Below are 8,804 nucleotides of genomic sequence, written 5' to 3'. Positions count from 1 at the left end.
ATCTTGTTTGTTTATATATATATATATATATATATATATATATATATATATATATATAGGCCTATATACATATATATGACATAATGTAATATATGTGAGTTCCTTTGATATGTAAATCAATGGAAATAACGATGAGATGACAGCGACTTTGTAGACTTAAAACACAAAATTTATTCAGAACATAAATAGGCCTATTTCGACCCGTCCTTGATCTTCATCATCAACATCCGTTACAAGCATACAGACCATAATGAGACGCATGTATATTGAAGGTTAAAGAAAGGGAATCTGGGAGCATGAAATAAAAGGGGTTATCCCAACAGGGATTCGAATCCAGAAATTCCTCTTGTCTACAGCGCAGACGTCTTAATCTACTGGACCATTGTGTCCCCTTTGGTAATTCAAATCGATTGCGAGAAACTGATTTCCCATTCGCTCGTACTATGTGTGGAAGAATAGCGCTGGTTCTGAACGCGAATAGCAGCCCCTAGAGTTCTAATGAGGCAGAAATCAATAATGATTTGGACCTATACTTGAAAATAGGCTTCAATATGCCATGTAATATTATGCTTTCTGTCCTTCTGGTGGTTTAGTTAGTCTTATTTTCAATGACAAAACCAACTTTATTGTATTTTTTTCAAACTTTATGGATATTATTCAATTTAATTATTACTTTAATAGATGAAGCGCATGTTTAAACATTATCAGTAAGCATACATTTAATATTACATCAATAACAATTTACAACTTTAATACACAAGGATATATAATAAGCCTATGGATATGTCAATAAACGGGGAGATAAACTGCATCGTCACCTTACTGTAATCGGCTGTCTTTCAATATTTACGGTGGTTTATTACAAACTTACTAGTCGAACATATGTTCTGTTTAATCCTATTTCCCTTGACACTCTATTATTATGTCAGTAAAATTAGCAAGACAACTTCATTATCAGTATGAACGAGGAGTTAATCAAGATGTATTGTAGGGTTGTGGTTGTTCAGAGTCCAGGTAAAAGGGCCCTTTTCTGTCCCCCGGAAATTAAGCATGTCCTGATGAAGTCCAGCAACTTTAAATTCTACGGTACTTCTAGTAAATAAGAACATTTTGTACAGTGGGTAAAAATTTACATTGCACAATTTCCGCACTCACAGCTGTCCGAGTTGCAGAAGAACTACAGTTTGTTTTCGGCGTTCACAGTTACATCAATGTTCCAAAATTTCATAAAACCTATATGGATGGACACAGTGAGGACATTTTGATAGGCCTAGTTATACTTTTTTAATGAAATGATTGGAATCGTCACTACCATTATAATAAATATATGTCCTACCGGAACTTTTAAATTTAATATTAATCTAGGCGTTTGGAACATTTTTATGATAAGGTAACGTGTAGTTATACTGTACTGTACTTGTGCAGTGCCAAATGATTCGTAACGAGTTGTATGTGGTCATTCAAGTACGCTGATGCCTTAAAACATCTTAAAGGTGTAATACTGAATTTGTTTGTATTCTGTGTGTGCGCGCAATGCCAAATTACAGACGGCCAGTGGTTGTCCGGATCGTTTCTCCTGGAATTCCGTCTTCTGTGTTGTTCGCTTTCAATTTTGCGCTCTTCTTTTTATAAACCTCTTATGAAGAAATGGTTTTTCTCTCTTTTTACATCATTTTGACTTCTCCAATTTCCATTTTTGCATAGAGGTGTGGGTGCAGAATTGCTGACGTCATATAGTTCGTGCGTATTTTAGTTAAAATTTGCTATAAGCTGGCCTGTAGCACTTAATGCTTACAGTTTTAGTCACTATACATGTCCGTATCGGTATCGGGAGTATATACTGCTTTAGTTTATACTTGAAGGTATATTCAAATATCGTCTGTATTATCCAGTTAATATGCACTGGTAAGTAATAAAAATATAGTTCTATGTTACATTAAATTTTCAAACTAAACTAATCGTTTAAACATTTCAAAAATTGTCAATTGAAAACTAAATAATCTGGTAAAATAAATTTTGATAAGCTACATTCAATTTAACATGTCAACGAAACCGGGATATAGTTTAAATGATGTTGGAGAACTTTATGGACTGGCGGAAGTTGGATTGGCGCGGGCCCGCATCCTCACAGACGTCTATCACGGGAGAAATCACCGTCCCTGAGGTTGTCCACTGTGCGGATGGCGGCTTAGGTCGTTTAACGTTTGCCACACAAGGAGGGTTTTAAGCTTTTGTGCACACCCACTTTTTGCGGCCTGTCGGCTACTTGTAGGCCTATGCTAAGCATAAATTAAAACTTATATATACTAGGTTGTATTTTTTGTTGATATATATATAGGCCTATGTGTATAAGAGACAGATATATATATATATATATATATATATATAATTTTGATGTATTGAAAAATTTAAAATGTAGGATTACACATTATGATGCATATTCTATGGACTTTAATGTAATTTAGTTTGTAATGTAGATTTATATAGCGGTAATTCGTAAAATGGAGAATTCTTTTATCGAACAGTTTCATTCCAATCAACTGTTGCAGTGGGTAAATAATGAATATGCTTATTGTAGACACAATTTGGCAGTAATTCAAAAAGCGACTGCAATAGCAATAATACAATTACTCCTTGTACAAATTTTCAGATCTTTATCGAACTTGTTAATAATTAAGTTTTTGTTCGTATTTATTTCCTCAAGAAATAACTTTCTTATTATCCCAAAGCATTGGGACGCGACCATTTAATCATAGGGGGGTAGAAATGCCATGTAATGTTCTTCATAGGCTTAAAGTGTTAAGGCCTATATTGCTTGCGTTTAATTAACGTTGGCTTTAATTCTACAACTTTCGTTTTAGGTAGAATTAATTTTAATAGCGCCCGCATTCGTTGAAAGCACAGTTTATACTCGAGTCATAGTAATAGCATGGAGAAAATAAAATAGATCTATTTTATTTTCTCCATGGTAATAGTAATACAGTAGTTCGTATTACGATAGAGGGGGGTGGGGTCACAGTGGAAAATTTAGCCATGCGCATACAATAGAAAAGGTTTTGTTTCGCAATCTTATATCATGTACGCACACACGGTCTTTATGGACAGACCACAGTGCTCTATTTTATTTGAAGTGTCACATACACCTTCTGGACGGCCGACATACATGCACGTCATCCTAATTAAATTTTCTCAAAATTTACAAAATATCTAGGCCTGCAGTAGTCAAAATTACAACGGAAACTAAGCTATCGAATTTGAAAGTAAATTAACACGGATAGTGCAAAAAAAAATGACGTTGCATGAGCGTATGGCGAAAGCGCATACCGTAATGTTCGCATTCGTCATGAAAATATAATTAATTATAAATAAAAACCTCTTATCTTTGATTGACTAACTGAACAATACTGTAGGCCTATTATACACAAGGATATGTTTAGCCACACTGATGTGCGCGTCATCAACATTGCTCTGTGCACGTGACACTTGTGTCAAACCATCGTCTGATTTCTCGTGTGACATAATCCCAGGTCTTTCCAAATATTATGTTTCGAAAATACAGTGCTACACATTGCAGATATTTGTGACTTGTTTTGAAGGACAGTGAGTGCAATGTTTGAACAATTATATTGCTAATATCTAGGGAATTTCTATACGAGAAGGTTGACTGAAAATAGTTAACATTAATTAGTTGACAAAATAAATATATTGAACAATATTCTAGCGAGACGTCGACCGTCTCGGTAACAATCTCTTGATAAAGTAAAGTACTGACCATCCGGATATTAATACTGGCACTTAAGTTGGAGTAAAACTAGACTTGATGAAATTGTCATAAATCCGTTTCCTTTTGTTAGTCAACATTGTTCTTAGAAATTTCATACCATGCTTTATCTTTGCTTCTCATTAGGCCTAAACGATAAACATAATTGAAAATGCACCAACAGTAGAAGTAAATTTCTATTATTGTTATTGAGGTCTTGTAATTCGTTAGTTTCATACATGATATCTCGAATAAATAGGCCTATGTATGCCTTCGACTAATAGCCAAATGGGCCTAGTAGTACTAGTAGTATTGTTATTTATGGTAAATATGCCTATGCATTGATTATGAAGTAATGAGGTAAAACACTTTTATTATACAGTTCATAATACGTTATACAGTATTTTACAATTCACAGCTCGTTATCTTCTGAGCGCATGCGCGCATGAATATTTCATTTTGATGTGTTTCGCAATGTTTCAACACTACAAATTGTTAAATGATCACAAATTTATTTTATTTATTTATTTTTTTTTTTTTGGCAAAATCATGTAATTTTTTTGGAGAACGGCGTTGTTATGTTTATCTTTTGTCATCAAACATCTTTCGAATTTCCGCATTGCGTGCAGCGTGCACGGAAACGGATTTTACAACTTTCATCGTCTCACGGTATTCATTGAAAGGTGTTGATGACAGGATAGCTGGGGTGGATCGTCTTCATCGTTAACTGGTTAATTCCCATACGATTACCACGCCTCATTTAAATTCTAAACGAGCGAAAGTTTGCAGAATCAACACACGAAACTACCTGGTGGAAATCGCGACGGTTTACTTCACAAGAATTTCACAAAGAATTGTAAAGAGGGGACCATATGCATCATTGATAAGCTTGACATAAGTATATACCGTAAAACCTAGGATAGAAGCCCTGTGCTGCTTTGCTTTTTTTTTTTTTTTGGATGGGCTTCTTTTCGAAATGGGCTTTTTTCAAGGCTACTTTTTCAAAGTAAAGAGAGGGCTTCTTTTTAAAATGAAAGCTGTGTATTTAGGGAATTATACTATAAAACAATAAATAGGGCCACTGTAACATCAATCTATGTAATAACAATAATCAATATTTATATAGCGCCTAATGTTAATAACTTCTAGGCGCTTAACAACAACATAATAAACAATAAACATAAAACAAAAATAAAAAAGAGCAGTGATGCAGGAGATGGTGAAATTCAAGTGATCTCACCCACTGATGTTAAAATGATGATTATAGAGATATGTTCACTATAATACTATTAATATTATTAACCGGCATTAAATCAGCTAAATTACTATCTAAACCAAGAATGTTTTAAATTTATTCTATTTCTTTGAAATTCATGTACAGTGTATGTACTGTATTGTCTCGAAAAGAAGCCCATGCTATTTTGAAAAGAAGCCCTGGGCTTCTTTTCGAGGCTAATTTTGCAAACTAAAGAGGGCGAGGCTTTAATTCGAGATTAAGTCCATTAGGCTTCTATTCGAGGTTTTACGGTATTTCACAAATATCTTGTCTGTGAAATATAAAATATTCTTATCAGAATCAGAAATGATGACCATGTTTGAGAAACCCAGTGGAAAACGTGGTACCGTATCACCCTTAGGAGGGGAAAATACAAACACAGGTTTTGTATTATGGACAATAACGAATGTATGATTCAGTAATGACTCACGAAAGAGGTCTCTATAAGAGACTCAAGGCATAAACTAGAAAAAGACAACAACAATACTTTGACTTCTCGAAATTCTGAGGAATAAAATTGCGCACGTATTCGAGATTAAATTTTCACACCACCCTCTTTGTTTCTCCTTCTCCTATACTATCTTGGAGACTGATCTTGCAACGATATTTTTTTCTTTTCAATCCTGCTAACTATTTCGGCATGGTGTTTTAATTCAGTTGAACTTTAGCGTCCATGGCATTGTTTTACCCATCAGATCTGATTCATTACAATCACAATTAATATATATCTCATGTCTTGCTTTAAATTATTAACTTGATCACATCTGAAGAGTAGAATATATTAAACAAAATTGACAAAATGATATACTGTGTACTGTAAAAGCGTAAACCTTCACTTAACATACATCGTGGGAATGACACTGTCATCTTCTGCTAACGCAAAATCCAATTATTAGCGGTGAACTGATCAATTTCACTAGTATTCCCAGTGGAGAGAAGTTTTTGTTCTAACCGGGGCTTTTTACCTTGGACTTGATAGGCGTGGGGGATACAGGGGGATGATTAGTTATAACTAGGTGGCTGACCATCTCTGACCCTCTATTGTCTCATGCCTATGACTACATTTTTCTTGGAAACATGATTATGTTAGGAACATGATATTTAAAAATATATTTTTATGCAGAATGTGATTTTTTTTTATTGCAAAAACAATGAGTAACAACATTATTAAACTAACGGTACGGTACATCATGTACAAACAGATTTGATAAAGTTCGATAACCCCGAATGCATCGTGCTGTTTGGATTTTATAATGTACCATATCCGATAGGCCTATATTCTAAGAAAAAAAAATTAGTAATTAGAGAGTGGCATCCATTGAACAAGTATAGATCAAACCTCACACTGGGCCAAACCTTACAAGAATCCAATCGTAAATGATGGCTTATCACCTGTGATTCTCATCCAATCGTTCCCTTTAAGTACGTCATTAACATCAACATTTTCCTTCGAATTAATTAACTTTTACGCGTTTAACCATTCCAAGAGTAATCATGAACGGTTTTAAGAAGCTCAGTTATTAAATAATCGGATTCTGGGAAGTTGTGTGTTGACGTAACTAAGATTTTATGTTTTGCAATAATCATAAAATTTGTTAAGTACGTTTGTTCACTAGATTATAAAATAACATCATTAGTAATTTAACAAAGGTGGCCATTTCCTCCGTTTCGGGCGACATCGTAGGCGGTTACGCATTATGGTTGAAATATAAGGAAATGGAAACATAAAGTTTGAGGTAGCCTTGTGTATAATAAAACTCACAAGCCGTCTACACAAATATTTCTCTTCGAGGTTGATTATAGCTGGTTTGATGCCACATAAAATACTATCAACGACTTCAGCCTCAATACTGTAATGATAACTCAAGGTTACCACCATGAAAAGTGACCCCAGCACGGATTCCACATAGGCCTACTCAAATTCTCATTTTACATACATTTTGCTGACATAATCCGTTTATCTGAAGCCGGATCAGACTGTTTCTGTGTCCGACAGATCCAACAGACAATTTTCGAAAATATTTTGTCTGATACTATGTTTTTTCATCAGATATTATCTTGATTTGTGTCTGCCATGTCTGTCGAAGTCGGGATAAAACCTATTTCATCAGATGTCTGGCCAAACACTGCTTAAAGCTGTATTCACATCCGATCCGAACCGAAATTTTGACCGCGTTCCCGATACGCTGAAAGTCAGCGTCCTATTCTTATACACTGATCCGATTTTCTGATCGGCTCGATAGGTTTCCGAACCGAACATTCAGATTCGTTGTGAAAAGTGACAGACATCGAATTCTCAGGCTGTCCGTTGTTCTTGTGTGAGATGTTAGGTTATTGTCAGTATGCAAATTGACAGACTTATTTCACTGTCATTTGAATGCAGGTCCGGCGTGGCTAAAACATAAAACCAGATTTTCGGTGATTTTTCCTGGGGTTTCGGGGCCTATATTTTCCCACTGGGGCCTGTGGGCCTGGGGCTGGCGCCTTAAAACCCCTATGTTAATCTGGTCCTGTTTGAATGTATATGTACCTTGGGCGAACAGTCTTATATTTATGGATATTGCACTCTACAAATACCAGCTATTGATTTCTAAATCAAGGCGTCATGCTTAACTTTAGTCTACTCAAATTACGTTTGATGTAGCTTCGTCTTATAGTGTAGGTCCATCATTTCAGAGACTATGAGAGACATATGATGTGCCGTTTCATGTCTGCTGGATAATAAATAGTGTATGCCTTATTCATCAGATCTATGTGTGTCTTATGTGAACGAAATACTCCTGCAGAGCCCAACAATAAAAAATATCTAAAAGAAATAAATCTTTACAGACTTACGAAACGTGTACGCTTATTACAGATCCTTTGCTATATTGACAGTTGTCAATCTGTTTTTCTAATTTCATGCCTACGTTATTCTATGCAACAATTTCTCTTTTAATTTTGGATACAGAACTACATTTCTTTGAAATAGGTTAATGGCATTTTACAAATATGTAACTCAATATTACAACTCAATCAGTTGGACGCTTCCTGAAATAGGCACTTTTTAGGTGTGCTTTTCAATTAGCCTTTGCCAATTTCAAAAGGTATTATCAGATAACATCAAATATCGTCAAGAGTCAGTTAATTTGTACTTTTCGTTCACGATTTAAAGTACACATTATGTCACTTGAAATACTTGTTTTCTTTTTTCTAAATCGTAATAATTATAAATAACAACTTTCGTTATCGAAATAAAAAGCAAACGGATGTTGGAAATAAGCTGGAGTTATTCACTACTGTCATTCAAACCATTCACATTGTCGTTGGTAAACAGAAAATTTGAGTGCGATTGACTGACAGAAGATTGGAACGTAGATTTGATGATTATTTTAATGGAATTTTTTTTACACGAGTTGAAAAGCGGAAGATTACCAAATGCACGAGGTCTTGTAGAGAAGTTAACTACTTCAAATGCTACATGTGTATGAGTCAGATAAAACAGGTTTGTGTGATAGTCTTGGACTGTATGTCGCACCGGGGACACCGTGTCACCCTCAGATACAAATCGATAGACAACTTGTATAAAATTTGCAACAAAACGTATTAATATACTTAGTACAGAATACCATGTTGAAAATACATAGAACCAACACTTATATGATGTACATATTAAATTTGCTGCCTATGCACTGTAAACACAATACAAACAAATACTGTAGATAAATAAATTAAAAAATCTTTGGGCCTATTTATCTATTTCTTTGTAATATATATATACATATATAT

This window comes from Anneissia japonica, unplaced genomic scaffold, assembly GCF_011630105.1.
Source record: "Anneissia japonica isolate Jap-2015-1 unplaced genomic scaffold, ASM1163010v1 scaffold288112_len223158_cov157, whole genome shotgun sequence".
In the NCBI taxonomy this organism is placed as follows: Eukaryota; Metazoa; Echinodermata; class Crinoidea; order Comatulida; family Comatulidae; genus Anneissia; species Anneissia japonica.
This window is presented reverse-complemented; position numbering follows the sequence as displayed.